We start from the raw sequence: 27,132 nt of genomic DNA on the forward strand, positions 1-27,132 counted from the left end.
AGCATTTGCAGCGTTCCCCATTCACGTGTGGACTGCAATTAGCCGTCTTCGCTTACTTATATCTATACGTAAAGACTGGCACGTACAACGATTCTATTAGTTTCCCAGGAACTAGTACATCGCATGCAAGTTTGTTAAATGCATGCGCATGCAGCACACAAAAGGGTGAGATGTCTTTCCTGCTGGGAGAAACAGCTGAGGTCGTCTTCTCGCAGTTGAACCCCTTACGACCCGTTATTAATCCTAGTAGCAAAAGCATAAGCATTTGCAGCGTTCCCCATTCACGTGTGGACTGCAATTAACAATTTGCATTACATGATCGTAGCTAAAATTCTGCATATACAATTCCAACTACCGGCTCGTACTCATTTATAGATACGATCGCAAAACACAGCGCCAGGTTCCACCGAGACTCGAAGTCGGATCGCTGGATTCAAAGTCCAGAGTGCTAACCATTACACCATGGAACCGGATGCCTGCAGCGGTCTTAAATTCAGTAGCATCATGTAATTAAGCAGATAAGATGCGATGTTATTACATGTAGCGTCCTCAGGAAGTGTTTGCGTGGCAAATGAACCAACCAAGTAGGCTGGAAGTGGAAGGAGCACCTTCGAATGTAGCGAGAATTCTTGCCAGTATTCGTACATGAAGTGATGTCGAAGGCTCAGGTAACCAAAATCGCCGAACAGCCACTTTCGTATGGTGGATGCTTTGTGCTGGAAGCAGCCTAGCTATGAAAACAGCTATGGACACAGAGTACCGTCGAAAACTGCGTGCTGACACAGATCGCTACGTAGTGGGCGGATAGTGCGTGACACGATAACATTTGCACTTCACACGGTCGAAATTCTGTCACACAACTCAAGCAGCTGTTTCAGCATTCACATACACTGGTGTTCAGCACAGCGCATGTTGTAGGTGCCGGATTAAGAAACCTGTTTGAGAATATGGTCCAGATCGGATGCTGCAACTAGCAAGTGCGGCAAGACCTCAGTAGGTGGCGGGGTGCAGACCTGCTTCCATGTGCGGCCTGTTGGTCTAGGGGTATGATTCCTGCTTTGGGTGCAGGAGGTCCCGGGTTCAAATCCCGGACAGGCCCCACTTTTCACTTTCGCGACAACCAAGCACTACGATAAACTTGCGATTCTCTGAAAGTAAGCCATGCAACAGGACAAACTGCATGTCGGGCCACCGGCCCATCAGACTCTCAGGTGCGTCTTGCGGAAAGCAATCTACGTGCCAGGATTAAGCCGTCTTTGCTTACTTATATCTATACGTAAAGACTGGCACGTACAACGATTCTATTAGTTTCCCAGGAACTTGTACATCGCATGCAAGTTTGTTAAATGCATGCGCATGCAGCACACAAAAGGGTGAGATGTCTTTCCTGCTGGGAGAAACAGCTGAGGTCGTCTTCTCGCAGTTGAACCCCTTACGACCCGTTATTAATCCTAGTAGCAAAAGCATAAGCATTTGCAGCGTTCCCCATTCACGTGTGGACTGCAATTAACAATTTGCATTACATGATCGTAGCTAAAATTCTGCATATACAATTCCAACTACCGGCTCGTACTCATTTCTAGAAACGATCGCAAAACACAGCGCCAGGTTCCACCGAGACTCGAAGTCGGATCGCTGGATTCAAAGTCCAGAGTGCTAACCATTACACCATGGAACCGGATGCCTGCAGCGGTCTTAAATTCAGTAGCATCATGTAATTAAGCAGATAAGATGCGATGTTATTACATGTAGCGTCCTCAGGAAGTGTTTGCGTGGCAAATGAACCAACCAAGTAGGCTGGAAGTGGAAGGAGCACCTTCGAATGTAGCGAGAATTCTTGCCAGTATTCGTACATGAAGTGATGTCGAAGGCTCAGGTAACCAAAATCGCCGAACAGCCACTTTCGTATGGTGGATGCTTTGTGCTGGAAGCAGCCTAGCTATGAAAACAGCTATGGACACAGAGTACCGTCGAAAACTGCGTGCTGACACAGATCGCTACGTAGTGGGCGGATAGTGCGTGACACGATAACATTTGCACTTCACACGGTCGAAATTCTGTCACACAACTCAAGCAGCTGTTTCAGCATTCACATACACTGGTGTTCAGCACAGCGCATGTTGTAGGTGCCGGATTAAGAAACCTCTTTGAGAATATGGTCCAGATCGGATGCTGCAACTAGCAAGTGCGGCAAGACCTCAGTAGGTGGCGGGGTGCAGACCTGCTTCCATGTGCGGCCTGTTGGTCTAGGGGTATGATTCCTGCTTTGGGTGCAGGAGGTCCCGGGTTCAAATCCCGGACAGGCCCTACTTTTCACTTTCGCGACAACCAAGCACTACGATAAACTTGCGATTCTCTGAAAGTAAGCCATGCAACAGGACAAACTGCATGTCGGGCCACCGGCCCATCAGACTCTCAGGTGCGTCTTGCGGAAAGCAATCTACGTGCCAGGATTAAGCCGTCTTCGCTTACTTATATCTATACGTAAAGACTGGCACGTACAACGATTCTATTAGTTTCCCAGGAACTAGTACATCGCATGCAAGTTTGTTAAATGCATGCGCATGCAGCACACAAAAGGGTGAGATGTCTTTCCTGCTGGGAGAAACAGCTGAGGTCGTCTTCTCGCAGTTGAACCCCTTACGACCCGTTATTAATCCTAGTAGCAAAAGCATAAGCATTTGCAGCGTTCCCCATTCACGTGTGGACTGCAATTAGCCGTCTTCGCTTACTTATATCTATACGTAAAGACTGGCACGTACAACGATTCTATTAGTTTCCCAGGAACTAGTACATCGCATGCAAGTTTGTTAAATGCATGCGCATGCAGCACACAAAAGGGTGAGATGTCTTTCCTGCTGGGAGAAACAGCTGAGGTCGTCTTCTCGCAGTTGAACCCCTTACGACCCGTTATTAATCCTAGTAGCAAAAGCATAAGCATTTGCAGCGTTCCCCATTCACGTGTGGACTGCAATTAACAATTTGCATTACATGATCGTAGCTAAAATTCTGCATATACAATTCCAACTACCGGCTCGTACTCATTTCTAGAAACGATCGCAAAACACAGCGCCAGGTTCCACCGAGACTCGAAGTCGGATCGCTGGATTCAAAGTCCAGAGTGCTAACCATTACACCATGGAACCGGATGCCTGCAGCGGTCTTAAATTCAGTAGCATCATGTAATTAAGCAGATAAGATGCGATGTTATTACATGTAGCGTCCTCAGGAAGTGTTTGCGTGGCAAATGAACCAACCAAGTAGGCTGGAAGTGGAAGGAGCACCTTCGAATGTAGCGAGAATTCTTGCCAGTATTCGTACATGAAGTGATGTCGAAGGCTCAGGTAATCAAAATCGCGGAACAGCCACTTTCGTATGGTGGATGCTTTGTGCTGGAAGCAGCCTAGCTATGAAAACAGCTATGGACACAGAGTACCGTCGAAAACTGCGTGCTGACACAGAACGCTACGTAGTGGGCGGATAGTGCGTGACACGATAACATTTGCACTTCACACGGTCGAAATTCTGTCACACAACTCAAGCAGCTGTTTCAGCATTCACATACACTGGTGTTCAGCACAGCGCATGTTGTAGGTGCCGGATTAAGAAACCTGTTTGAGAATATGGTCCAGATCGGATGCTGCAACTAGCAAGTGCGGCAAGACCTCAGTAGGTGGCGGGGTGCAGACCTGCTTCCATGTGCGGCCTGTTGGTCTAGGGGTATGATTCCTGCTTTGGGTGCAGGAGGTCCCGGGTTCAAATCCCGGACAGGCCCTACTTTTCACTTTCGCGACAACCAAGCACTACGATAAACTGGCGAGTCTCTGAAAGTAAGCCATGCAACAGGACAAACTGCATGTCGGGCCACCGGCCCATCAGACTCTCAGGTGCGTCTTGTGGAAAGCAATCTACGTGCCAGGATTAAGCCGTCTTCGCTTACTTATATCTATACGTAAAGACTGGCACGTAGAACGATTCTATTAGTTTCCCAGGAACTAGTACATCGCATGCAAGTTTGTTAAATGCATGCGCATGCAGCACACAAAAGGGTGAGATGTCTTTCCTGCTGGGAGAAACAGCTGAGGTCGTCTTCTCGCAGTTGAATCCCTTACGTCCCGTTATTAATCCTAGTAGCAAAAGCATAAGCATTTGCAGCGTTGCCCATTCACGTGTGGACTGCAATTAACAATTTGCATTACATGATCGTAGCTAAAATTCTGCATATACAATTCCAACTACCGGCTCGTACTCATTTCTAGAAACGATCGCAAAACACAGCGTCAGGTTCCACCGAGACTCGAACTCGGATCGCTGGATTCAAAGTCCAGAGTGCTAACCATTACACCATGGAACCGAATGCCTGCAGCGGTCTTCAATTCAGTAGCATCATGTAATTAAGCAGATAAGATGCGATGTTATTACATGTAGCGTCCTCAGGAAGTGTTTGCGTGGCAAATGAACCAACCAAGTAGGCTGGAAGTGGAAGGAGCACCTTCGAATGTAGCGAGAATTCTTGCCAGTATTCGTACATGAAGTTATGTCGAAGGCTCAGGTAATCAAAATCGCGGAACAGCCACTTTCGTATGGTGGATGCTTTGTGCTGGAAGCAGCCTAGCTATGAAAACAGCTATGGACACAGAGTACCGTCGAAAACTGCGTGCTGACACAGAACGCTACGTAGTGGGCGGATAGTGCGTGACACGATAACATTTGCACTTCACACGGTCGAAATTCTGTCACACAACTCAAGCAGCTGTTTCAGCATTCACATACACTGGTGTTCAGCACAGCGCATGTTGTAGGTGCCGGATTAAGAAACCTGTTTGAGAATATGGTCCAGATCGGATGCTGCAACTAGCAAGTGCGGCAAGACCTCAGTAGGTGGCGGGGTGCAGACATACTTCCATGTGCGGCCTGTTGGTCTAGGGGTATGATTCCTGCTTTGGGTGCAGGAGGTCCCGGGTTCAAATCCCGGACAGGCCCTACTTTTCACTTTCGCGACAACCAAGCACTACGATAAACTGGCGAGTCTCTGAAAGTAAGCCATGCAACAGGACAAACTGCATGTCGGGCCACCGGCCCATCAGACTCTCAGGTGCGTCTTGTGGAAAGCAATCTACGTGCCAGGATTAAGCCGTCTTCGCTTACTTATATCTATACGTAAAGACTGGCACGTACAACGATTCTATTAGTTTCCCAGGAACTAGTACATCGCATGCAAGTTTGTTAAATGCATGCGCATGCAGCACACAAAAGGGTGAGATGTCTTTCCTGCTGGGAGAAACAGCTGAGGTCGTCTTCTCGCAGTTGAATCCCTTACGTCCCGTTATTAATCCTAGTAGCAAAAGCATAAGCATTTGCAGCGTTGCCCATTCACGTGTGGACTGCAATTAACAATTTGCATTACATGATCGTAGCTAAAATTCTGCATATACAATTCCAACTACCGGCTCGTACTCATTTCTAGAAACGATCGCAAAACACAGCGTCAGGTTCCACCGAGACTCGAACTCGGATCACTGGATTCAAAGTCCAGAGTGCTACCATTACACCATGGAACCGGATGCCTGTAGCGGTCTTAAATTCAGTAGCATCATGTAATTAAGCAGATAAGATGCGATGTTATTACATGTAGCGTCCTCAGGAAGTGTTTGCGTGGCAAATGAACCAACCAAGTAGGCTGGAAGTGGAAGGAGCACCTTCGAATGTAGCGAGAATTCTTGCCAGTATTCGTACATGAAGTGATGTCGAAGGCTCAGGTAATCAAAATCGCGGAACAGCCACTTTCGTATGGTGGATGCTTTGTGCTGGAAGCAGCCTAGCTATGAAAACAGCTATGGACACAGAGTACCGTCGAAAACTGCGTGCTGACACAGAACGCTACGTAGTGGGCGGATAGTGCGTGACACGATAACATTTGCACTTCACACGGTCGAAATTCTGTCACACAACTCAAGCAGCTGTTTCAGCATTCACATACACTGGTGTTCAGCACAGCGCATGTTGTAGGTGCCGGATTAAGAAACCTGTTTGAGAATATGGTCCAGATCGGATGCTGCAACTAGCAAGTGCGGCAAGACCTCAGTAGGTGGCGGGGTGCAGACATACTTCCATGTGCGGCCTGTTGGTCTAGGGGTATGATTCCTGCTTTGGGTGCAGGAGGTCCCGGGTTCAAATCCCGGACAGGCCCTACTTTTCACTTTCGCGACAACCAAGCACTACGATAAACTGGCGAGTCTCTGAAAGTAAGCCATGCAACAGGACAAACTGCATGTCGGGCCACCGGCCCATCAGACTCTCAGGTGCGTCTTGTGGAAAGCAATCTACGTGCCAGGATTAAGCCGTCTTCGCTTACTTATATCTATACGTAAAGACTGGCACGTACAACGATTCTATTAGTTTCCCAGGAACTAGTACATCGCATGCAAGTTTGTTAAATGCATGCGCATGCAGCACACAAAAGGGTGAGATGTCTTTCCTGCTGGGAGAAACAGCTGAGGTCGTCTTCTCGCAGTTGAATCCCTTACGTCCCGTTATTAATCCTAGTAGCAAAAGCATAAGCATTTGCAGCGTTGCCCATTCACGTGTGGACTGCAATTAACAATTTGCATTACATGATCGTAGCTAAAATTCTGCATATACAATTCCAACTACCGGCTCGTACTCATTTCTAGAAACGATCGCAAAACACAGCGTCAGGTTCCACCGAGACTCGAACTCGGATCGCTGGATTCAAAGTCCAGAGTGCTAACCATTACACCATGGAACCGAATGCCTGCAGCGGTCTTAAATTCAGTAGCATCATGTAATTAAGCAGATAAGATGCGATGTTATTACATGTAGCGTCCTCAGGAAGTGTTTGCGTGGCAAATGAACCAACCAAGTAGGCTGGAAGTGGAAGGAGCACCTTCGAATGTAGCGAGAATTCTTGCCAGTATTCGTACATGAAGTGATGTCGAAGGCTCAGGTAATCAAAATCGCGGAACAGCCACTTTCGTATGGTGGATGCTTTGTGCTGGAAGCAGCCTAGCTATGAAAACAGCTATGGACACAGAGTACCGTCGAAAACTGCGTGCTGACACAGAACGCTACGTAGTGGGCGGATAGTGCGTGACACGATAACATTTGCACTTCACACGGTCGAAATTCTGTCACACAACTCAAGCAGCTGTTTCAGCATTCACATACACTGGTGTTCAGCACAGCGCATGTTGTAGGTGCCGGATTAAGAAACCTGTTTGAGAATATGGTCCAGATCGGATGCTGCAACTAGCAAGTGCGGCAAGACCTCAGTAGGTGGCGGGGTGCAGACCTGCTTCCATGTGCGGCCTGTTGGTCTAGGGGTATGATTCCTGCTTTGGGTGCAGGAGGTCCCGGGTTCAAATCCCGGACAGGCCCTACTTTTCACTTTCGCGACAACCAAGCACTACGATAAACTGGCGAGTCTCTGAAAGTAAGCCATGCAACAGGACAAACTGCATGTCGGGCCACCGGCCCATCAGACTCTCAGGTGCGTCTTGTGGAAAGCAATCTACGTGCCAGGATTAAGCCGTCTTCGCTTACTTATATCTATACGTAAAGACTGGCACGTACAACGATTCTATTAGTTTCCCAGGAACTAGTACATCGCATGCAAGTTTGTTAAATGCATGCGCATGCAGCACACAAAAGGGTGAGATGTCTTTCCTGCTGGGAGAAACAGCTGAGGTCGTCTTCTCGCAGTTGAATCCCTTACGTCCCGTTATTAATCCTAGTAGCAAAAGCATAAGCATTTGCAGCGTTGCCCATTCACGTGTGGACTGCAATTAACAATTTGCATTACATGATCGTAGCTAAAATTCTGCATATACAATTCCAACTACCGGCTCGTACTCATTTCTAGAAACGATCGCAAAACACAGCGTCAGGTTCCACCGAGACTCGAACTCGGATCGCTGGATTCAAAGTCCAGAGTGCTAACCATTACACCATGGAACCGAATGCCTGCAGCGGTCTTCAATTCAGTAGCATCATGTAATTAAGCAGATAAGATGCGATGTTATTACATGTAGCGTCCTCAGGAAGTGTTTGCGTGGCAAATGAACCAACCAAGTAGGCTGGAAGTGGAAGGAGCACCTTCGAATGTAGCGAGAATTCTTGCCAGTATTCGTACATGAAGTTATGTCGAAGGCTCAGGTAATCAAAATCGCGGAACAGCCACTTTCGTATGGTGGATGCTTTGTGCTGGAAGCAGCCTAGCTATGAAAACAGCTATGGACACAGAGTACCGTCGAAAACTGCGTGCTGACACAGAACGCTACGTAGTGGGCGGATAGTGCGTGACACGATAACATTTGCACTTCACACGGTCGAAATTCTGTCACACAACTCAAGCAGCTGTTTCAGCATTCACATACACTGGTGTTCAGCACAGCGCATGTTGTAGGTGCCGGATTAAGAAACCTGTTTGAGAATATGGTCCAGATCGGATGCTGCAACTAGCAAGTGCGGCAAGACCTCAGTAGGTGGCGGGGTGCAGACATACTTCCATGTGCGGCCTGTTGGTCTAGGGGTATGATTCCTGCTTTGGGTGCAGGAGGTCCCGGGTTCAAATCCCGGACAGGCCCTACTTTTCACTTTCGCGACAACCAAGCACTACGATAAACTGGCGAGTCTCTGAAAGTAAGCCATGCAACAGGACAAACTGCATGTCGGGCCACCGGCCCATCAGACTCTCAGGTGCGTCTTGTGGAAAGCAATCTACGTGCCAGGATTAAGCCGTCTTCGCTTACTTATATCTATACGTAAAGACTGGCACGTACAACGATTCTATTAGTTTCCCAGGAACTAGTACATCGCATGCAAGTTTGTTAAATGCATGCGCATGCAGCACACAAAAGGGTGAGATGTCTTTCCTGCTGGGAGAAACAGCTGAGGTCGTCTTCTCGCAGTTGAATCCCTTACGTCCCGTTATTAATCCTAGTAGCAAAAGCATAAGCATTTGCAGCGTTGCCCATTCACGTGTGGACTGCAATTAACAATTTGCATTACATGATCGTAGCTAAAATTCTGCATATACAATTCCAACTACCGGCTCGTACTCATTTCTAGAAACGATCGCAAAACACAGCGTCAGGTTCCACCGAGACTCGAACTCGGATCGCTGGATTCAAAGTCCAGAGTGCTAACCATTACACCATGGAACCGAATGCCTGCAGCGGTCTTCAATTCAGTAGCATCATGTAATTAAGCAGATAAGATGCGATGTTATTACATGTAGCGTCCTCAGGAAGTGTTTGCGTGGCAAATGAACCAACCAAGTAGGCTGGAAGTGGAAGGAGCACCTTCGAATGTAGCGAGAATTCTTGCCAGTATTCGTACATGAAGTGATGTCGAAGGCTCAGGTAATCAAAATCGCGGAACAGCCACTTTCGTATGGTGGATGCTTTGTGCTGGAAGCAGCCTAGCTATGAAAACAGCTATGGACACAGAGTACCGTCGAAAACTGCGTGCTGACACAGAACGCTACGTAGTGGGCGGATAGTGCGTGACACGATAACATTTGCACTTCACACGGTCGAAATTCTGTCACACAACTCAAGCAGCTGTTTCAGCATTCACATACACTGGTGTTCAGCACAGCGCATGTTGTAGGTGCCGGATTAAGAAACCTGTTTGAGAATATGGTCCAGATCGGATGCTGCAACTAGCAAGTGCGGCAAGACCTCAGTAGGTGGCGGGGTGCAGACATACTTCCATGTGCGGCCTGTTGGTCTAGGGGTATGATTCCTGCTTTGGGTGCAGGAGGTCCCGGGTTCAAATCCCGGACAGGCCCTACTTTTCACTTTCGCGACAACCAAGCACTACGATAAACTGGCGAGTCTCTGAAAGTAAGCCATGCAACAGGACAAACTGCATGTCGGGCCACCGGCCCATCAGACTCTCAGGTGCGTCTTGTGGAAAGCAATCTACGTGCCAGGATTAAGCCGTCTTCGCTTACTTATATCTATACGTAAAGACTGGCACGTACAACGATTCTATTAGTTTCCCAGGAACTAGTACATCGCATGCAAGTTTGTTAAATGCATGCGCATGCAGCACACAAAAGGGTGAGATGTCTTTCCTGCTGGGAGAAACAGCTGAGGTCGTCTTCTCGCAGTTGAATCCCTTACGTCCCGTTATTAATCCTAGTAGCAAAAGCATAAGCATTTGCAGCGTTGCCCATTCACGTGTGGACTGCAATTAACAATTTGCATTACATGATCGTAGCTAAAATTCTGCATATACAATTCCAACTACCGGCTCGTACTCATTTCTAGAAACGATCGCAAAACACAGCGCCAGGTTCCACCGAGACTCGAACTCGGATCGCTGGATTCAAAGTCCAGAGTGCTAACCATTACACCATGGAACCGAATGCCTGCAGCGGTCTTCAATTCAGTAGCATCATGTAATTAAGCAGATAAGATGCGATGTTATTACATGTAGCGTCCTCAGGAAGTGTTTGCGTGGCAAATGAACCAACCAAGTAGGCTGGAAGTGGAAGGAGCACCTTCGAATGTAGCGAGAATTCTTGCCAGTATTCGTACATGAAGTGATGTCGAAGGCTCAGGTAATCAAAATCGCGGAACAGCCACTTTCGTATGGTGGATGCTTTGTGCTGGAAGCAGCCTAGCTATGAAAACAGCTATGGACACAGAGTACCGTCGAAAACTGCGTGCTGACACAGAACGCTACGTAGTGGGCGGATAGTGCGTGACACGATAACATTTGCACTTCACACGGTCGAAATTCTGTCACACAACTCAAGCAGCTGTTTCAGCATTCACATACACTGGTGTTCAGCACAGCGCATGTTGTAGGTGCCGGATTAAGAAACCTGTTTGAGAATATGGTCCAGATCGGATGCTGCAACTAGCAAGTGCGGCAAGACCTCAGTAGGTGGCGGGGTGCAGACATACTTCCATGTGCGGCCTGTTGGTCTAGGGGTATGATTCCTGCTTTGGGTGCAGGAGGTCCCGGGTTCAAATCCCGGACAGGCCCTACTTTTCACTTTCGCGACAACCAAGCACTACGATAAACTGGCGAGTCTCTGAAAGTAAGCCATGCAACAGGACAAACTGCATGTCGGGCCACCGGCCCATCAGACTCTCAGGTGCGTCTTGTGGAAAGCAATCTACGTGCCAGGATTAAGCCGTCTTCGCTTACTTATATCTATACGTAAAGACTGGCACGTACAACGATTCTATTAGTTTCCCAGGAACTAGTACATCGCATGCAAGTTTGTTAAATGCATGCGCATGCAGCACACAAAAGGGTGAGATGTCTTTCCTGCTGGGAGAAACAGCTGAGGTCGTCTTCTCGCAGTTGAATCCCTTACGTCCCGTTATTAATCCTAGTAGCAAAAGCATAAGCATTTGCAGCGTTGCCCATTCACGTGTGGACTGCAATTAACAATTTGCATTACATGATCGTAGCTAAAATTCTGCATATACAATTCCAACTACCGGCTCGTACTCATTTCTAGAAACGATCGCAAAACACAGCGTCAGGTTCCACCGAGACTCGAACTCGGATCGCTGGATTCAAAGTCCAGAGTGCTAACCATTACACCATGGAACCGAATGCCTGCAGCGGTCTTCAATTCAGTAGCATCATGTAATTAAGCAGATAAGATGCGATGTTATTACATGTAGCGTCCTCAGGAAGTGTTTGCGTGGCAAATGAACCAACCAAGTAGGCTGGAAGTGGAAGGAGCACCTTCGAATGTAGCGAGAATTCTTGCCAGTATTCGTACATGAAGTGATGTCGAAGGCTCAGGTAATCAAAATCGCGGAACAGCCACTTTCGTATGGTGGATGCTTTGTGCTGGAAGCAGCCTAGCTATGAAAACAGCTATGGACACAGAGTACCGTCGAAAACTGCGTGCTGACACAGAACGCTACGTAGTGGGCGGATAGTGCGTGACACGATAACATTTGCACTTCACACGGTCGAAATTCTGTCACACAACTCAAGCAGCTGTTTCAGCATTCACATACACTGGTGTTCAGCACAGCGCATGTTGTAGGTGCCGGATTAAGAAACCTGTTTGAGAATATGGTCCAGATCGGATGCTGCAACTAGCAAGTGCGGCAAGACCTCAGTAGGTGGCGGGGTGCAGACCTGCTTCCATGTGCGGCCTGTTGGTCTAGGGGTATGATTCCTGCTTTGGGTGCAGGAGGTCCCGGGTTCAAATCCCGGACAGGCCCTACTTTTCACTTTCGCGACAACCAAGCACTACGATAAACTGGCGAGTCTCTGAAAGTAAGCCATGCAACAGGACAAACTGCATATCGGGCCACCGGCCCATCAGACTCTCAGGTGCGTCTTGTGGAAAGCAATCTACGTGCCAGGATTAAGCCGTCTTCGCTTACTTATATCTATACGTAAAGACTGGCACGTACAACGATTCTATTAGTTTCCCAGGAACTAGTACATCGCATGCAAGTTTGTTAAATGCATGCGCATGCAGCACACAAAAGGGTGAGATGTCTTTCCTGCTGGGAGAAACAGCTGAGGTCGTCTTCTCGCAGTTGAATCCCTTACGTCCCGTTATTAATCCTAGTAGCAAAAGCATAAGCATTTGCAGCGTTGCCCATTCACGTGTGGACTGCAATTAACAATTTGCATTACATGATCGTAGCTAAAATTCTGCATATACAATTCCAACTACCGGCTCGTACTCATTTCTAGAAACGATCGCAAAACACAGCGTCAGGTTCCACCGAGACTCGAACTCGGATCACTGGATTCAAAGTCCAGAGTGCTACCATTACACCATGGAACCGGATGCCTGTAGCGGTCTTAAATTCAGTAGCATCATGTAATTAAGCAGATAAGATGCGATGTTATTACATGTAGCGTCCTCAGGAAGTGTTTGCGTGGCAAATGAACCAACCAAGTAGGCTGGAAGTGGAAGGAGCACCTTCGAATGTAGCGAGAATTCTTGCCAGTATTCGTACATGAAGTGATGTCGAAGGCTCAGGTAATCAAAATCGCGGAACAGCCACTTTCGTATGGTGGATGCTTTGTGCTGGAAGCAGCCTAGCTATGAAAACAGCTATGGACACAGAGTACCGTCGAAAACTGCGTGCTGACACAGAACGCTACGTAGTGGGCGGATAGTGCGTGACACGATAACATTTGCACTTCACACGGTCGAAATTCTGTCACACAACTCAAGCAGCTGTTTCAGCATTCACATACACTGGTGTTCAGCACAGCGCATGTTGTAGGTGCCGGATTAAGAAACCTGTTTGAGAATATGGTCCAGATCGGATGCTGCAACTAGCAAGTGCGGCAAGACCTCAGTAGATGGCGGGGTGCAGACATACTTCCATGTGCGGCCTGTTGGTCTAGGGGTATGATTCCTGCTTTGGGTGCAGGAGGTCCCGGGTTCAAATCCCGGACAGGCCCTACTTTTCACTTTCGCGACAACCAAGCACTACGATAAACTGGCGAGTCTCTGAAAGTAAGCCATGCAACAGGACAAACTGCATGTCGGGCCACCGGCCCATCAGACTCTCAGGTGCGTCTTGTGGAAAGCAATCTACGTGCCAGGATTAAGCCGTCTTCGCTTACTTATATCTATACGTAAAGACTGGCACGTACAACGATTCTATTAGTTTCCCAGGAACTAGTACATCGCATGCAAGTTTGTTAAATGCATGCGCATGCAGCACACAAAAGGGTGAGATGTCTTTCCTGCTGGGAGAAACAGCTGAGGTCGTCTTCTCGCAGTTGAATCCCTTACGTCCCGTTATTAATCCTAGTAGCAAAAGCATAAGCATTTGCAGCGTTGCCCATTCACGTGTGGACTGCAATTAACAATTTGCATTACATGATCGTAGCTAAAATTCTGCATATACAATTCCAACTACCGGCTCGTACTCATTTCTAGAAACGATCGCAAAACACAGCGTCAGGTTCCACCGAGACTCGAACTCGGATCACTGGATTCAAAGTCCAGAGTGCTACCACTACACCATGGAACCGGATGCCTGTAGCGGTCTTAAATTCAGTAGCATCATGTAATTAAGCAGATAAGATGCGATGTTATTACATGTAGCGTCCTCAGGAAGTGTTTGCGTGGCAAATGAACCAACCAAGTAGGCTGGAAGTGGAAGGAGCACCTTCGAATGTAGCGAGAATTCTTGCCAGTATTCGTACATGAAGTGATGTCGAAGGCTCAGGTAATCAAAATCGCGGAACAGCCACTTTCGTATGGTGGATGCTTTGTGCTGGAAGCAGCCTAGCTATGAAAACAGCTATGGACACAGAGTACCGTCGAAAACTGCGTGCTGACACAGAACGCTACGTAGTGGGCGGATAGTGCGTGACACGATAACATTTGCACTTCACACGGTCGAAATTCTGTCACACAACTCAAGCAGCTGTTTCAGCATTCACATACACTGGTGTTCAGCACAGCGCATGTTGTAGGTGCCGGATTAAGAAACCTGTTTGAGAATATGGTCCAGATCGGATGCTGCAACTAGCAAGTGCGGCAAGACCTCAGTAGGTGGCGGGGTGCAGACATACTTCCATGTGCGGCCTGTTGGTCTAGGGGTATGATTCCTGCTTTGGGTGCAGGAGGTCCCGGGTTCAAATCCCGGACAGGCCCTACTTTTCACTTTCGCGACAACCAAGCACTACGATAAACTGGCGAGTCTCTGAAAGTAAGCCATGCAACAGGACAAACTGCATGTCGGGCCACCGGCCCATCAGACTCTCAGGTGCGTCTTGTGGAAAGCAATCTACGTGCCAGGATTAAGCCGTCTTCGCTTACTTATATCTATACGTAAAGACTGGCACGTACAACGATTCTATTAGTTTCCCAGGAACTAGTACATCGCATGCAAGTTTGTTAAATGCATGCGCATGCAGCACACAAAAGGGTGAGATGTCTTTCCTGCTGGGAGAAACAGCTGAGGTCGTCTTCTCGCAGTTGAATCCCTTACGTCCCGTTATTAATCCTAGTAGCAAAAGCATAAGCATTTGCAGCGTTGCCCATTCACGTGTGGACTGCAATTAACAATTTGCATTACATGATCGTAGCTAAAATTCTGCATATACAATTCCAACTACCGGCTCGTACTCATTTCTAGAAACGATCGCAAAACACAGCGCCAGGTTCCACCGAGACTCGAACTCGGATCGCTGGATTCAAAGTCCAGAGTGCTAACCATTACACCATGGAACCGAATGCCTGCAGCGGTCTTCAATTCAGTAGCATCATGTAATTAAGCAGATAAGATGCGATGTTATTACATGTAGCGTCCTCAGGAAGTGTTTGCGTGGCAAATGAACCAACCAAGTAGGCTGGAAGTGGAAGGAGCACCTTCGAATGTAGCGAGAATTCTTGCCAGTATTCGTACATGAAGTGATGTCGAAGGCTCAGGTAATCAAAATCGCGGAACAGCCACTTTCGTATGGTGGATGCTTTGTGCTGGAAGCAGCCTAGCTATGAAAACAGCTATGGACACAGAGTACCGTCGAAAACTGCGTGCTGACACAGAACGCTACGTAGTGGGCGGATAGTGCGTGACACGATAACATTTGCACTTCACACGGTCGAAATTCTGTCACACAACTCAAGCAGCTGTTTCAGCATTCACATACACTGGTGTTCAGCACAGCGCATGTTGTAGGTGCCGGATTAAGAAACCTGTTTGAGAATATGGTCCAGATCGGATGCTGCAACTAGCAAGTGCGGCAAGACCTCAGTAGGTGGCGGGGTGCAGACATACTTCCATGTGCGGCCTGTTGGTCTAGGGGTATGATTCCTGCTTTGGGTGCAGGAGGTCCCGGGTTCAAATCCCGGACAGGCCCTACTTTTCACTTTCGCGACAACCAAGCACTACGATAAACTGGCGAGTCTCTGAAAGTAAGCCATGCAACAGGACAAACTGCATGTCGGGCCACCGGCCCATCAGACTCTCAGGTGCGTCTTGTGGAAAGCAATCTACGTGCCAGGATTAAGCCGTCTTCGCTTACTTATATCTATACGTAAAGACTGGCACGTACAACGATTCTATTAGTTTCCCAGGAACTAGTACATCGCATGCAAGTTTGTTAAATGCATGCGCATGCAGCACACAAAAGGGTGAGATGTCTTTCCTGCTGGGAGAAACAGCTGAGGTCGTCTTCTCGCAGTTGAATCCCTTACGTCCCGTTATTAATCCTAGTAGCAAAAGCATAAGCATTTGCAGCGTTGCCCATTCACGTGTGGACTGCAATTAACAATTTGCATTACATGATCGTAGCTAAAATTCTGCATATACAATTCCAACTACCGGCTCGTACTCATTTCTAGAAACGATCGCAAAACACAGCGTCAGGTTCCACCAAGACTCGAACTCGGATCACTGGATTCAAAGTCCAGAGTGCTACCATTACACCATGGAACCGGATGCCTGTAGCGGTCTTAAATTCAGTAGCATCATGTAATTAAGCAGATAAGATGCGATGTTATTACATGTAGCGTCCTCAGGAAGTGTTTGCGTGGCAAATGAACCAACCAAGTAGGCTGGAAGTGGAAGGAGCACCTTCGAATGTAGCGAGAATTCTTGCCAGTATTCGTACATGAAGTGATGTCGAAGGCTCAGGTAATCAAAATCGCGGAACAGCCACTTTCGTATGGTGGATGCTTTGTGCTGGAAGCAGCCTAGCTATGAAAACAGCTATGGACACAGAGTACCGTCGAAAACTGCGTGCTGACACAGAACGCTACGTAGTGGGCGGATAGTGCGTGACACGATAACATTTGCACTTCACACGGTCGAAATTCTGTCACACAACTCAAGCAGCTGTTTCAGCATTCACATACACTGGTGTTCAGCACAGCGCATGTTGTAGGTGCCGGATTAAGAAACCTGTTTGAGAATATGGTCCAGATCGGATGCTGCAACTAGCAAGTGCGGCAAGACCTCAGTAGGTGGCGGGGTGCAGACCTGCTTCCATGTGCGGCCTGTTGGTCTAGGGGTATGATTCCTGCTTTGGGTGCAGGAGGTCCCGGGTTCAAATCCCGGACAGGCCCTACTTTTCACTTTCGCGACAACCAAGCACTACGATAAACTGGCGAGTCTCTGAAAGTAAGCCATGCAACAGGACAAACTGCATATCGGGCCACCGGCCCATCAGACTCTCAGGTGCGTCTTGTGGAAAGCAATCTACGTGCCAGGATTAAGCCGTCTTCGCTTACTTATATCTATACGTAAAGACTGGCACGTACAACGATTCTATTAGTTTCCCAGGAACTAGTACATCGCATGCAAGTTTGTTAAATGCATGCGCATGCAGCACACAAAAGGGTGAGATGTCTTTCCTGCTGGGAGAAACAGCTGAGGTCGTCTTCTCGCAGTTGAATCCCTTACGTCCCGTTATTAATCCTAGTAGCAAAAGCATAAGCATTTGCAGCGTTGCCCATTCACGTGTGGACTGCAATTAACAATTTGCATTACATGATCGTAGCTAAAATTCTGCATATACAATTCCAACTACCGGCTCGTACTCATTTCTAGAAACGATCGCAAAACACAGCGCCAGGTTCCACCGAGACTCGAACTCGGATCGCTGGATTCAAAGTCCAGAGTGCTAACCATTACACCATGGAACCGAATGCCTGCAGCGGTCTTCAATTCAGTAGCATCATGTAATTAAGCAGATAAGATGCGATGTTATTACATGTAGCGTCCTCAGGAAGTGTTTGCGTGGCAAATGAACCAACCAAGTAGGCTGGAAGTGGAAGGAGCACCTTCGAATGTAGCGAGAATTCTTGCCAGTATTCGTACATGAAGTGATGTCGAAGGCTCAGGTAATCAAAATCGCGGAACAGCCACTTTCGTATGGTGGATGCTTTGTGCTGGAAGCAGCCTAGCTATGAAAACAGCTATGGACACAGAGTACCGTCGAAAACTGCGTGCTGACACAGAACGCTACGTAGTGGGCGGATAGTGCGTGACACGATAACATTTGCACTTCACACGGTCGAAATTCTGTCACACAACTCAAGCAGCTGTTTCAGCATTCACATACACTGGTGTTCAGCACAGCGCATGTTGTAGGTGCCGGATTAAGAAACCTGTTTGAGAATATGGTCCAGATCGGATGCTGCAACTAGCAAGTGCGGCAAGACCTCAGTAGGTGGCGGGGTGCAGACATACTTCCATGTGCGGCCTGTTGGTCTAGGGGTATGATTCCTGCTTTGGGTGCAGGAGGTCCCGGGTTCAAATCCCGGACAGGCCCTACTTTTCACTTTCGCGACAACCAAGCACTACGATAAACTGGCGAGTCTCTGAAAGTAAGCCATGCAACAGGACAAACTGCATGTCGGGCCACCGGCCCATCAGACTCTCAGGTGCGTCTTGTGGAAAGCAATCTACGTGCCAGGATTAAGCCGTCTTCGCTTACTTATATCTATACGTAAAGACTGGCACGTACAACGATTCTATTAGTTTCCCAGGAACTAGTACATCGCATGCAAGTTTGTTAAATGCATGCGCATGCAGCACACAAAAGGGTGAGATGTCTTTCCTGCTGGGAGAAACAGCTGAGGTCGTCTTCTCGCAGTTGAATCCCTTACGTCCCGTTATTAATCCTAGTAGCAAAAGCATAAGCATTTGCAGCGTTGCCCATTCACGTGTGGACTGCAATTAACAATTTGCATTACATGATCGTAGCTAAAATTCTGCATATACAATTCCAACTACCGGCTCGTACTCATTTCTAGAAACGATCGCAAAACACAGCGTCAGGTTCCACCGAGACTCGAACTCGGATCACTGGATTCAAAGTCCAGAGTGCTACCACTACACCATGGAACCGGATGCCTGTAGCGGTCTTAAATTCAGTAGCATCATGTAATTAAGCAGATAAGATGCGATGTTATTACATGTAGCGTCCTCAGGAAGTGTTTGCGTGGCAAATGAACCAACCAAGTAGGCTGGAAGTGGAAGGAGCACCTTCGAATGTAGCGAGAATTCTTGCCAGTATTCGTACATGAAGTGATGTCGAAGGCTCAGGTAATCAAAATCGCGGAACAGCCACTTTCGTATGGTGGATGCTTTGTGCTGGAAGCAGCCTAGCTATGAAAACAGCTATGGACACAGAGTACCGTCGAAAACTGCGTGCTGACACAGAACGCTACGTAGTGGGCGGATAGTGCGTGACACGATAACATTTGCACTTCACACGGTCGAAATTCTGTCACACAACTCAAGCAGCTGTTTCAGCATTCACATACACTGGTGTTCAGCACAGCGCATGTTGTAGGTGCCGGATTAAGAAACCTGTTTGAGAATATGGTCCAGATCGGATGCTGCAACTAGCAAGTGCGGCAAGACCTCAGTAGGTGGCGGGGTGCAGACATACTTCCATGTGCGGCCTGTTGGTCTAGGGGTATGATTCCTGCTTTGGGTGCAGGAGGTCCCGGGTTCAAATCCCGGACAGGCCCTACTTTTCACTTTCGCGACAACCAAGCACTACGATAAACTGGCGAGTCTCTGAAAGTAAGCCATGCAACAGGACAAACTGCATGTCGGGCCACCGGCCCATCAGACTCTCAGGTGCGTCTTGTGGAAAGCAATCTACGTGCCAGGATTAAGCCGTCTTCGCTTACTTATATCTATACGTAAAGACTGGCACGTACAACGATTCTATTAGTTTCCCAGGAACTAGTACATCGCATGCAAGTTTGTTAAATGCATGCGCATGCAGCACACAAAAGGGTGAGATGTCTTTCCTGCTGGGAGAAACAGCTGAGGTCGTCTTCTCGCAGTTGAATCCCTTACGTCCCGTTATTAATCCTAGTAGCAAAAGCATAAGCATTTGCAGCGTTGCCCATTCACGTGTGGACTGCAATTAACAATTTGCATTACATGATCGTAGCTAAAATTCTGCATATACAATTCCAACTACCGGCTCGTACTCATTTCTAGAAACGATCGCAAAACACAGCGCCAGGTTCCACCGAGACTCGAACTCGGATCGCTGGATTCAAAGTCCAGAGTGCTAACCATTACACCATGGAACCGAATGCCTGCAGCGGTCTTCAATTCAGTAGCATCATGTAATTAAGCAGATAAGATGCGATGTTATTACATGTAGCGTCCTCAGGAAGTGTTTGCGTGGCAAATGAACCAACCAAGTAGGCTGGAAGTGGAAGGAGCACCTTCGAATGTAGCGAGAATTCTTGCCAGTATTCGTACATGAAGTGATGTCGAAGGCTCAGGTAATCAAAATCGCGGAACAGCCACTTTAGTATGGTGGATGCTTTGTGCTGGAAGCAGCCTAGCTATGAAAACAGCTATGGACACAGAGTACCGTCGAAAACTGCGTGCTGACACAGAACGCTACGTAGTGGGCGGATAGTGCGTGACACGATAACATTTGCACTTCACACGGTCGAAATTCTGTCACACAACTCAAGCAGCTGTTTCAGCATTCACATACACTGGTGTTCAGCACAGCGCATGTTGTAGGTGCCGGATTAAGAAACCTGTTTGAGAATATGGTCCAGATCGGATGCTGCAACTAGCAAGTGCGGCAAGACCTCAGTAGATGGCGGGGTGCAGACATACTTCCATGTGCGGCCTGTTGGTCTAGGGGTATGATTCCTGCTTTGGGTGCAGGAGGTCCCGGGTTCAAATCCCGGACAGGCCCTACTTTTCACTTTCGCGACAACCAAGCACTACGATAAACTGGCGAGTCTCTGAAAGTAAGCCATGCAACAGGACAAACTGCATGTCGGGCCACCGGCCCATCAGACTCTCAGGTGCGTCTTGTGGAAAGCAATCTACGTGCCAGGATTAAGCCGTCTTCGCTTACTTATATCTATACGTAAAGACTGGCACGTACAACGATTCTATTAGTTTCCCAGGAACTAGTACATCGCATGCAAGTTTGTTAAATGCATGCGCATGCAGCACACAAAAGGGTGAGATGTCTTTCCTGCTGGGAGAAACAGCTGAGGTCGTCTTCTCGCAGTTGAATCCCTTACGTCCCGTTATTAATCCTAGTAGCAAAAGCATAAGCATTTGCAGCGTTGCCCATTCACGTGTGGACTGCAATTAACAATTTGCATTACATGATCGTAGCTAAAATTCTGCATATACAATTCCAACTACCGGCTCGTACTCATTTCTAGAAACGATCGCAAAACACAGCGTCAGGTTCCACCGAGACTCGAACTCGGATCGCTGGATTCAAAGTCCAGAGTGCTAACCATTACACCATGGAACCGGATGCCTGTAGCGGTCTTAAATTCAGTAGCATCATGTAATTAAGCAGATAAGATGCGATGTTATTACATGTAGCGTCCTCAGGAAGTGTTTGCGTGGCAAATGAACCAACCAAGTAGGCTGGAAGTGGAAGGAGCACCTTCGAATGTAGCGAGAATTCTTGCCAGTATTCGTACATGAAGTGATGTCGAAGGCTCAGGTAATCAAAATCGCGGAACAGCCACTTTCGTATGGTGGATGCTTTGTGCTGGAAGCAGCCTAGCTATGAAAACAGCTATGGACACAGAGTACCGTCGAAAACTGCGTGCTGACACAGAACGCTACGTAGTGGGCGGATAGTGCGTGACACGATAACATTTGCACTTCACACGGTCGAAATTCTGTCACACAACTCAAGCAGCTGTTTCAGCATTCACATACACTGGTGTTCAGCACAGCGCATGTTGTAGGTGCCGGATTAAGAAACCTGTTTGAGAATATGGTCCAGATCGGATGCTGCAACTAGCAAGTGCGGCAAGACCTCAGTAGGTGGCGGGGTGCAGACCTGCTTCCATGTGCGGCCTGTTGGTCTAGGGGTATGATTCCTGCTTTGGGTGCAGGAGGTCCCGGGTTCAAATCCCGGACAGGCCCTACTTTTCACTTTCGCGACAACCAAGCACTACGATAAACTGGCGAGTCTCTGAAAGTAAGCCATGCAACAGGACAAACTGCATGTCGGGCCACCGGCCCATCAGACTCTCAGGTGCGTCTTGTGGAAAGCAATCTACGTGCCAGGATTAAGCCGTCTTCGCTTACTTATATCTATACGTAAAGACTGGCACGTACAACGATTCTATTAGTTTCCCAGGAACTAGTACATCGCATGCAAGTTTGTTAAATGCATGCGCATGCAGCACACAAAAGGGTGAGATGTCTTTCCTGCTGGGAGAAACAGCTGAGGTCGTCTTCTCGCAGTTGAATCCCTTACGTCCCGTTATTAATCCTAGTAGCAAAAGCATAAGCATTTGCAGCGTTGCCCATTCACGTGTGGACTGCAATTAACAATTTGCATTACATGATCGTAGCTAAAATTCTGCATATACAATTCCAACTACCGGCTCGTACTCATTTCTAGAAACGATCGCAAAACACAGCGTCAGGTTCCACCAAGACTCGAACTCGGATCACTGGATTCAAAGTCCAGAGTGCTACCATTACACCATGGAACCGGATGCCTGTAGCGGTCTTAAATTCAGTAGCATCATGTAATTAAGCAGATAAGATGCGATGTTATTACATGTAGCGTCCTCAGGAAGTGTTTGCGTGGCAAATGAACCAACCAAGTAGGCTGGAAGTGGAAGGAGCACCTTCGAATGTAGCGAGAATTCTTGCCAGTATTCGTACATGAAGTGATGTCGAAGGCTCAGGTAATCAAAATCGCGGAACAGCCACTTTCGTATGGTGGATGCTTTGTGCTGGAAGCAGCCTAGCTATGAAAACAGCTATGGACACAGAGTACCGTCGAAAACTGCGTGCTGACACAGAACGCTACGTAGTGGGCGGATAGTGCGTGACACGATAACATTTGCACTTCACACGGTCGAAATTCTGTCACACAACTCAAGCAGCTGTTTCAGCATTCACATACACTGGTGTTCAGCACAGCGCATGTTGTAGGTGCCGGATTAAGAAACCTGTTTGAGAATATGGTCCAGATCGGATGCTGCAACTAGCAAGTGCGGCAAGACCTCAGTAGGTGGCGGGGTGCAGACATACTTCCATGTGCGGCCTGTTGGTCTAGGGGTATGATTCCTGCTTTGGGTGCAGGAGGTCCCGGGTTCAAATCCCGGACAGGCCCTACTTTTCACTTTCGCGACAACCAAGCACTACGATAAACTGGCGAGTCTCTGAAAGTAAGCCATGCAACAGGACAAACTGCATGTCGGGCCACCGGCCCATCAGACTCTCAGGTGCGTCTTGTGGAAAGCAATCTACGTGCCAGGATTAAGCCGTCTTCGCTTACTTATATCTATACGTAAAGACTGGCACGTACAACGATTCTATTAGTTTCCCAGGAACTAGTACATCGCATGCAAGTTTGTTAAATGCATGCGCATGCAGCACACAAAAGGGTGAGATGTCTTTCCTGCTGGGAGAAACAGCTGAGGTCGTCTTCTCGCAGTTGAATCCCTTACGTCCCGTTATTAATCCTAGTAGCAAAAGCATAAGCATTTGCAGCGTTGCCCATTCACGTGTGGACTGCAATTAACAATTTGCATTACATGATCGTAGCTAAAATTCTGCATATACAATTCCAACTACCGGCTCGTACTCATTTCTAGAAACGATCGCAAAACACAGCGTCAGGTTCCACCGAGACTCGAACTCGGATCGCTGGATTCAAAGTCCAGAGTGCTAACCATTACACCATGGAACCGAATGCCTGCAGCGGTCTTCAATTCAGTAGCATCATGTAATTAAGCAGATAAGATGCGATGTTATTACATGTAGCGTCCTCAGGAAGTGTTTGCGTGGCAAATGAACCAACCAAGTAGGCTGGAAGTGGAAGGAGCACCTTCGAATGTAGCGAGAATTCTTGCCAGTATTCGTACATGAAGTGATGTCGAAGGCTCAGGTAATCAAAATCGCGGAACAGCCACTTTCGTATGGTGGATGCTTTGTGCTGGAAGCAGCCTAGCTATGAAAACAGCTATGGACACAGAGTACCGTCGAAAACTGCGTGCTGACACAGAACGCTACGTAGTGGGCGGATAGTGCGTGACACGATAACATTTGCACTTCACACGGTCGAAATTCTGTCACACAACTCAAGCAGCTGTTTCAGCATTCACATACACTGGTGTTCAGCACAGCGCATGTTGTAGGTGCCGGATTAAGAAACCTGTTTGAGAATATGGTCCAGATCGGATGCTGCAACTAGCAAGTGCGGCAAGACCTCAGTAGGTGGCGGGGTGCAGACATACTTCCATGTGCGGCCTGTTGGTCTAGGGGTATGATTCCTGCTTTGGGTGCAGGAGGTCCCGGGTTCAAATCCCGGACAGGCCCTACTTTTCACTTTCGCGACAACCAAGCACTACGATAAACTGGCGAGTCTCTGAAAGTAAGCCATGCAACAGGACAAACTGCATGTCGGGCCACCGGCCCATCAGACTCTCAGGTGCGTCTTGTGGAAAGCAATCTACGTGCCAGGATTAAGCCGTCTTCGCTTACTTATATCTATACGTAAAGACTGGCACGTACAACGATTCTATTAGTTTCCCAGGAACTAGTACATCGCATGCAAGTTTGTTAAATGCATGCGCATGCAGCACACAAAAGGGTGAGATGTCTTTCCTGCTGGGAGAAACAGCTGAGGTCGTCTTCTCGCAGTTGAATCCCTTACGTCCCGTTATTAATCCTAGTAGCAAAAGCATAAGCATTTGCAGCGTTGCCCATTCACGTGTGGACTGCAATTAACAATTTGCATTACATGATCGTAGCTAAAATTCTGCATATACAATTCCAACTACCGGCTCGTACTCATTTCTAGAAACGATCGCAAAACACAGCGCCAGGTTCCACCGAGACTCGAACTCGGATCGCTGGATTCAAAGTCCAGAGTGCTAACCATTACACCATGGAACCGAATGCCTGCAGCGGTCTTCAATTCAGTAGCATCATGTAATTAAGCAGATAAGATGCGATGTTATTACATGTAGCGTCCTCAGGAAGTGTTTGCGTGGCAAATGAACCAACCAAGTAGGCTGGAAGTGGAAGGAGCACCTTCGAATGTAGCGAGAATTCTTGCCAGTATTCGTACATGAAGTGATGTCGAAGGCTCAGGTAATCAAAATCGCGGAACAGCCACTTTCGTATGGTGGATGCTTTGTGCTGGAAGCAGCCTAGCTATGAAAACAGCTATGGACACAGAGTACCGTCGAAAACTGCGTGCTGACACAGAACGCTACGTAGTGGGCGGATAGTGCGTGACACGATAACATTTGCACTTCACACGGTCGAAATTCTGTCACACAACTCAAGCAGCTGTTTCAGCATTCACATACACTGGTGTTCAGCACAGCGCATGTTGTAGGTGCCGGATTAAGAAACCTGTTTGAGAATATGGTCCAGATCGGATGCTGCAACTAGCAAGTGCGGCAAGACCTCAGTAGGTGGCGGGGTGCAGACATACTTCCATGTGCGGCCTGTTGGTCTAGGGGTATGATTCCTGCTTTGGGTGCAGGAGGTCCCGGGTTCAAATCCCGGACAGGCCCTACTTTTCACTTTCGCGACAACCAAGCACTACGATAAACTGGCGAGTCTCTGAAAGTAAGCCATGCAACAGGACAAACTGCATGTCGGGCCACCGGCCCATCAGACTCTCAGGTGCGTCTTGTGGAAAGCAATCTACGTGCCAGGATTAAGCCGTCTTCGCTTACTTATATCTATACGTAAAGACTGGCACGTACAACGATTCTATTAGTTTCCCAGGAACTAGTACATCGCATGCAAGTTTGTTAAATGCATGCGCATGCAGCACACAAAAGGGTGAGATGTCTTTCCTGCTGGGAGAAACAGCTGAGGTCGTCTTCTCGCAGTTGAATCCCTTACGTCCCGTTATTAATCCTAGTAGCAAAAGCATAAGCATTTGCAGCGTTGCCCATTCACGTGTGGACTGCAATTAACAATTTGCATTACATGATCGTAGCTAAAATTCTGCATATACAATTCCAACTACCGGCTCGTACTCATTTCTAGAAACGATCGCAAAACACAGCGTCAGGTTCCACCGAGACTCGAACTCGGATCGCTGGATTCAAAGTCCAGAGTGCTAACCATTACACCATGGAACCGAATGCCTGCAGCGGTCTTCAATTCAGTAGCATCATGTAATTAAGCAGATAAGATGCGATGTTATTACATGTAGCGTCCTCAGGAAGTGTTTGCGTGGCAAATGAACCAACCAAGTAGGCTGGAAGTGGAAGGAGCACCTTCGAATGTAGCGAGAATTCTTGCCAGTATTCGTACATGAAGTGATGTCGAAGGCTCAGGTAATCAAAATCGCGGAACAGCCACTTTCGTATGGTGGATGCTTTGTGCTGGAAGCAGCCTAGCTATGAAAACAGCTATGGACACAGAGTACCGTCGAAAACTGCGTGCTGACACAGAACGCTACGTAGTGGGCGGATAGTGCGTGACACGATAACATTTGCACTTCACACGGTCGAAATTCTGTCACACAACTCAAGCAGCTGTTTCAGCATTCACATACACTGGTGTTCAGCACAGCGCATGTTGTAGGTGCCGGATTAAGAAACCTGTTTGAGAATATGGTCCAGATCGGATGCTGCAACTAGCAAGTGCGGCAAGACCTCAGTAGGTGGCGGGGTGCAGACCTGCTTCCATGTGCGGCCTGTTGGTCTAGGGGTATGATTCCTGCTTTGGGTGCAGGAGGTCCCGGGTTCAAATCCCGGACAGGCCCTACTTTTCACTTTCGCGACAACCAAGCACTACGATAAACTGGCGAGTCTCTGAAAGTAAGCCATGCAACAGGACAAACTGCATATCGGGCCACCGGCCCATCAGACTCTCAGGTGCGTCTTGTGGAAAGCAATCTACGTGCCAGGATTAAGCCGTCTTCGCTTACTTATATCTATACGTAAAGACTGGCACGTACAACGATTCTATTAGTTTCCCAGGAACTAGTACATCGCATGCAAGTTTGTTAAATGCATGCGCATGCAGCACACAAAAGGGTGAGATGTCTTTCCTGCTGGGAGAAACAGCTGAGGTCGTCTTCTCGCAGTTGAATCCCTTACGTCCCGTTATTAATCCTAGTAGCAAAAGCATAAGCATTTGCAGCGTTGCCCATTCACGTGTGGACTGCAATTAA

At 47.9% G+C, this 27,132-nt stretch overlaps 44 non-coding genes across 44 annotated transcripts; 22 read left to right on the plus strand and 22 right to left on the minus strand.

Annotated features, from left to right (window-relative positions):
• Positions 1-398: 398 nt before the first annotated feature.
• Trnaq-uug (transfer RNA glutamine (anticodon UUG)) lies at positions 399-470 on the minus strand. Its single transcript has one exon. It is a non-coding gene; the product is annotated as a tRNA-Gln (tRNA).
• A 557-nt stretch (positions 471-1,027) lies between these two features.
• Positions 1,028-1,099, plus strand: Trnap-ugg (transfer RNA proline (anticodon UGG)). The gene has a single exon. It is a non-coding gene; the product is annotated as a tRNA-Pro (tRNA).
• A 507-nt stretch (positions 1,100-1,606) lies between these two features.
• On the minus strand, positions 1,607-1,678 carry Trnaq-uug (transfer RNA glutamine (anticodon UUG)). The gene has a single exon. It is a non-coding gene; the product is annotated as a tRNA-Gln (tRNA).
• A 557-nt stretch (positions 1,679-2,235) lies between these two features.
• On the plus strand, positions 2,236-2,307 carry Trnap-ugg (transfer RNA proline (anticodon UGG)). Its single transcript has one exon. It is a non-coding gene; the product is annotated as a tRNA-Pro (tRNA).
• Positions 2,308-3,074: 767 nt separating this feature from the next.
• On the minus strand, positions 3,075-3,146 carry Trnaq-uug (transfer RNA glutamine (anticodon UUG)). The gene has a single exon. It is a non-coding gene; the product is annotated as a tRNA-Gln (tRNA).
• Positions 3,147-3,703: 557 nt separating this feature from the next.
• On the plus strand, positions 3,704-3,775 carry Trnap-ugg (transfer RNA proline (anticodon UGG)). The gene has a single exon. It is a non-coding gene; the product is annotated as a tRNA-Pro (tRNA).
• A 507-nt stretch (positions 3,776-4,282) lies between these two features.
• Trnaq-uug (transfer RNA glutamine (anticodon UUG)) lies at positions 4,283-4,354 on the minus strand. The gene has a single exon. It is a non-coding gene; the product is annotated as a tRNA-Gln (tRNA).
• Positions 4,355-4,911: 557 nt separating this feature from the next.
• Positions 4,912-4,983, plus strand: Trnap-ugg (transfer RNA proline (anticodon UGG)). The gene has a single exon. It is a non-coding gene; the product is annotated as a tRNA-Pro (tRNA).
• Positions 4,984-5,490: 507 nt separating this feature from the next.
• Trnaq-uug (transfer RNA glutamine (anticodon UUG)) lies at positions 5,491-5,561 on the minus strand. Its single transcript has one exon. It is a non-coding gene; the product is annotated as a tRNA-Gln (tRNA).
• Positions 5,562-6,118: 557 nt separating this feature from the next.
• Trnap-ugg (transfer RNA proline (anticodon UGG)) lies at positions 6,119-6,190 on the plus strand. Its single transcript has one exon. It is a non-coding gene; the product is annotated as a tRNA-Pro (tRNA).
• Positions 6,191-6,697: 507 nt separating this feature from the next.
• Trnaq-uug (transfer RNA glutamine (anticodon UUG)) lies at positions 6,698-6,769 on the minus strand. Its single transcript has one exon. It is a non-coding gene; the product is annotated as a tRNA-Gln (tRNA).
• A 557-nt stretch (positions 6,770-7,326) lies between these two features.
• Positions 7,327-7,398, plus strand: Trnap-ugg (transfer RNA proline (anticodon UGG)). Its single transcript has one exon. It is a non-coding gene; the product is annotated as a tRNA-Pro (tRNA).
• Positions 7,399-7,905: 507 nt separating this feature from the next.
• Trnaq-uug (transfer RNA glutamine (anticodon UUG)) lies at positions 7,906-7,977 on the minus strand. Its single transcript has one exon. It is a non-coding gene; the product is annotated as a tRNA-Gln (tRNA).
• A 557-nt stretch (positions 7,978-8,534) lies between these two features.
• Positions 8,535-8,606, plus strand: Trnap-ugg (transfer RNA proline (anticodon UGG)). The gene has a single exon. It is a non-coding gene; the product is annotated as a tRNA-Pro (tRNA).
• Positions 8,607-9,113: 507 nt separating this feature from the next.
• On the minus strand, positions 9,114-9,185 carry Trnaq-uug (transfer RNA glutamine (anticodon UUG)). The gene has a single exon. It is a non-coding gene; the product is annotated as a tRNA-Gln (tRNA).
• Positions 9,186-9,742: 557 nt separating this feature from the next.
• Positions 9,743-9,814, plus strand: Trnap-ugg (transfer RNA proline (anticodon UGG)). The gene has a single exon. It is a non-coding gene; the product is annotated as a tRNA-Pro (tRNA).
• Positions 9,815-10,321: 507 nt separating this feature from the next.
• On the minus strand, positions 10,322-10,393 carry Trnaq-uug (transfer RNA glutamine (anticodon UUG)). The gene has a single exon. It is a non-coding gene; the product is annotated as a tRNA-Gln (tRNA).
• Positions 10,394-10,950: 557 nt separating this feature from the next.
• Trnap-ugg (transfer RNA proline (anticodon UGG)) lies at positions 10,951-11,022 on the plus strand. The gene has a single exon. It is a non-coding gene; the product is annotated as a tRNA-Pro (tRNA).
• Positions 11,023-11,529: 507 nt separating this feature from the next.
• Trnaq-uug (transfer RNA glutamine (anticodon UUG)) lies at positions 11,530-11,601 on the minus strand. Its single transcript has one exon. It is a non-coding gene; the product is annotated as a tRNA-Gln (tRNA).
• A 557-nt stretch (positions 11,602-12,158) lies between these two features.
• On the plus strand, positions 12,159-12,230 carry Trnap-ugg (transfer RNA proline (anticodon UGG)). The gene has a single exon. It is a non-coding gene; the product is annotated as a tRNA-Pro (tRNA).
• A 507-nt stretch (positions 12,231-12,737) lies between these two features.
• Trnaq-uug (transfer RNA glutamine (anticodon UUG)) lies at positions 12,738-12,808 on the minus strand. Its single transcript has one exon. It is a non-coding gene; the product is annotated as a tRNA-Gln (tRNA).
• A 557-nt stretch (positions 12,809-13,365) lies between these two features.
• Positions 13,366-13,437, plus strand: Trnap-ugg (transfer RNA proline (anticodon UGG)). The gene has a single exon. It is a non-coding gene; the product is annotated as a tRNA-Pro (tRNA).
• A 507-nt stretch (positions 13,438-13,944) lies between these two features.
• Trnaq-uug (transfer RNA glutamine (anticodon UUG)) lies at positions 13,945-14,015 on the minus strand. The gene has a single exon. It is a non-coding gene; the product is annotated as a tRNA-Gln (tRNA).
• Positions 14,016-14,572: 557 nt separating this feature from the next.
• Trnap-ugg (transfer RNA proline (anticodon UGG)) lies at positions 14,573-14,644 on the plus strand. Its single transcript has one exon. It is a non-coding gene; the product is annotated as a tRNA-Pro (tRNA).
• Positions 14,645-15,151: 507 nt separating this feature from the next.
• On the minus strand, positions 15,152-15,223 carry Trnaq-uug (transfer RNA glutamine (anticodon UUG)). Its single transcript has one exon. It is a non-coding gene; the product is annotated as a tRNA-Gln (tRNA).
• Positions 15,224-15,780: 557 nt separating this feature from the next.
• Trnap-ugg (transfer RNA proline (anticodon UGG)) lies at positions 15,781-15,852 on the plus strand. Its single transcript has one exon. It is a non-coding gene; the product is annotated as a tRNA-Pro (tRNA).
• A 507-nt stretch (positions 15,853-16,359) lies between these two features.
• Positions 16,360-16,430, minus strand: Trnaq-uug (transfer RNA glutamine (anticodon UUG)). Its single transcript has one exon. It is a non-coding gene; the product is annotated as a tRNA-Gln (tRNA).
• Positions 16,431-16,987: 557 nt separating this feature from the next.
• Trnap-ugg (transfer RNA proline (anticodon UGG)) lies at positions 16,988-17,059 on the plus strand. Its single transcript has one exon. It is a non-coding gene; the product is annotated as a tRNA-Pro (tRNA).
• Positions 17,060-17,566: 507 nt separating this feature from the next.
• Trnaq-uug (transfer RNA glutamine (anticodon UUG)) lies at positions 17,567-17,638 on the minus strand. Its single transcript has one exon. It is a non-coding gene; the product is annotated as a tRNA-Gln (tRNA).
• A 557-nt stretch (positions 17,639-18,195) lies between these two features.
• On the plus strand, positions 18,196-18,267 carry Trnap-ugg (transfer RNA proline (anticodon UGG)). Its single transcript has one exon. It is a non-coding gene; the product is annotated as a tRNA-Pro (tRNA).
• A 507-nt stretch (positions 18,268-18,774) lies between these two features.
• On the minus strand, positions 18,775-18,845 carry Trnaq-uug (transfer RNA glutamine (anticodon UUG)). The gene has a single exon. It is a non-coding gene; the product is annotated as a tRNA-Gln (tRNA).
• Positions 18,846-19,402: 557 nt separating this feature from the next.
• Trnap-ugg (transfer RNA proline (anticodon UGG)) lies at positions 19,403-19,474 on the plus strand. Its single transcript has one exon. It is a non-coding gene; the product is annotated as a tRNA-Pro (tRNA).
• A 507-nt stretch (positions 19,475-19,981) lies between these two features.
• On the minus strand, positions 19,982-20,053 carry Trnaq-uug (transfer RNA glutamine (anticodon UUG)). The gene has a single exon. It is a non-coding gene; the product is annotated as a tRNA-Gln (tRNA).
• Positions 20,054-20,610: 557 nt separating this feature from the next.
• Positions 20,611-20,682, plus strand: Trnap-ugg (transfer RNA proline (anticodon UGG)). Its single transcript has one exon. It is a non-coding gene; the product is annotated as a tRNA-Pro (tRNA).
• A 507-nt stretch (positions 20,683-21,189) lies between these two features.
• Trnaq-uug (transfer RNA glutamine (anticodon UUG)) lies at positions 21,190-21,261 on the minus strand. The gene has a single exon. It is a non-coding gene; the product is annotated as a tRNA-Gln (tRNA).
• Positions 21,262-21,818: 557 nt separating this feature from the next.
• Trnap-ugg (transfer RNA proline (anticodon UGG)) lies at positions 21,819-21,890 on the plus strand. Its single transcript has one exon. It is a non-coding gene; the product is annotated as a tRNA-Pro (tRNA).
• A 507-nt stretch (positions 21,891-22,397) lies between these two features.
• Positions 22,398-22,468, minus strand: Trnaq-uug (transfer RNA glutamine (anticodon UUG)). Its single transcript has one exon. It is a non-coding gene; the product is annotated as a tRNA-Gln (tRNA).
• Positions 22,469-23,025: 557 nt separating this feature from the next.
• Positions 23,026-23,097, plus strand: Trnap-ugg (transfer RNA proline (anticodon UGG)). The gene has a single exon. It is a non-coding gene; the product is annotated as a tRNA-Pro (tRNA).
• A 507-nt stretch (positions 23,098-23,604) lies between these two features.
• Trnaq-uug (transfer RNA glutamine (anticodon UUG)) lies at positions 23,605-23,676 on the minus strand. The gene has a single exon. It is a non-coding gene; the product is annotated as a tRNA-Gln (tRNA).
• Positions 23,677-24,233: 557 nt separating this feature from the next.
• Positions 24,234-24,305, plus strand: Trnap-ugg (transfer RNA proline (anticodon UGG)). Its single transcript has one exon. It is a non-coding gene; the product is annotated as a tRNA-Pro (tRNA).
• Positions 24,306-24,812: 507 nt separating this feature from the next.
• Trnaq-uug (transfer RNA glutamine (anticodon UUG)) lies at positions 24,813-24,884 on the minus strand. Its single transcript has one exon. It is a non-coding gene; the product is annotated as a tRNA-Gln (tRNA).
• Positions 24,885-25,441: 557 nt separating this feature from the next.
• On the plus strand, positions 25,442-25,513 carry Trnap-ugg (transfer RNA proline (anticodon UGG)). Its single transcript has one exon. It is a non-coding gene; the product is annotated as a tRNA-Pro (tRNA).
• A 507-nt stretch (positions 25,514-26,020) lies between these two features.
• On the minus strand, positions 26,021-26,092 carry Trnaq-uug (transfer RNA glutamine (anticodon UUG)). Its single transcript has one exon. It is a non-coding gene; the product is annotated as a tRNA-Gln (tRNA).
• Positions 26,093-26,649: 557 nt separating this feature from the next.
• Trnap-ugg (transfer RNA proline (anticodon UGG)) lies at positions 26,650-26,721 on the plus strand. The gene has a single exon. It is a non-coding gene; the product is annotated as a tRNA-Pro (tRNA).
• The last annotated feature ends 411 nt before the right edge of the window (positions 26,722-27,132 follow it).

Source organism: Schistocerca nitens, chromosome 2 (genome assembly GCF_023898315.1).
Source record: "Schistocerca nitens isolate TAMUIC-IGC-003100 chromosome 2, iqSchNite1.1, whole genome shotgun sequence".
NCBI classification, from domain to species: domain Eukaryota; kingdom Metazoa; phylum Arthropoda; class Insecta; order Orthoptera; family Acrididae; genus Schistocerca; species Schistocerca nitens.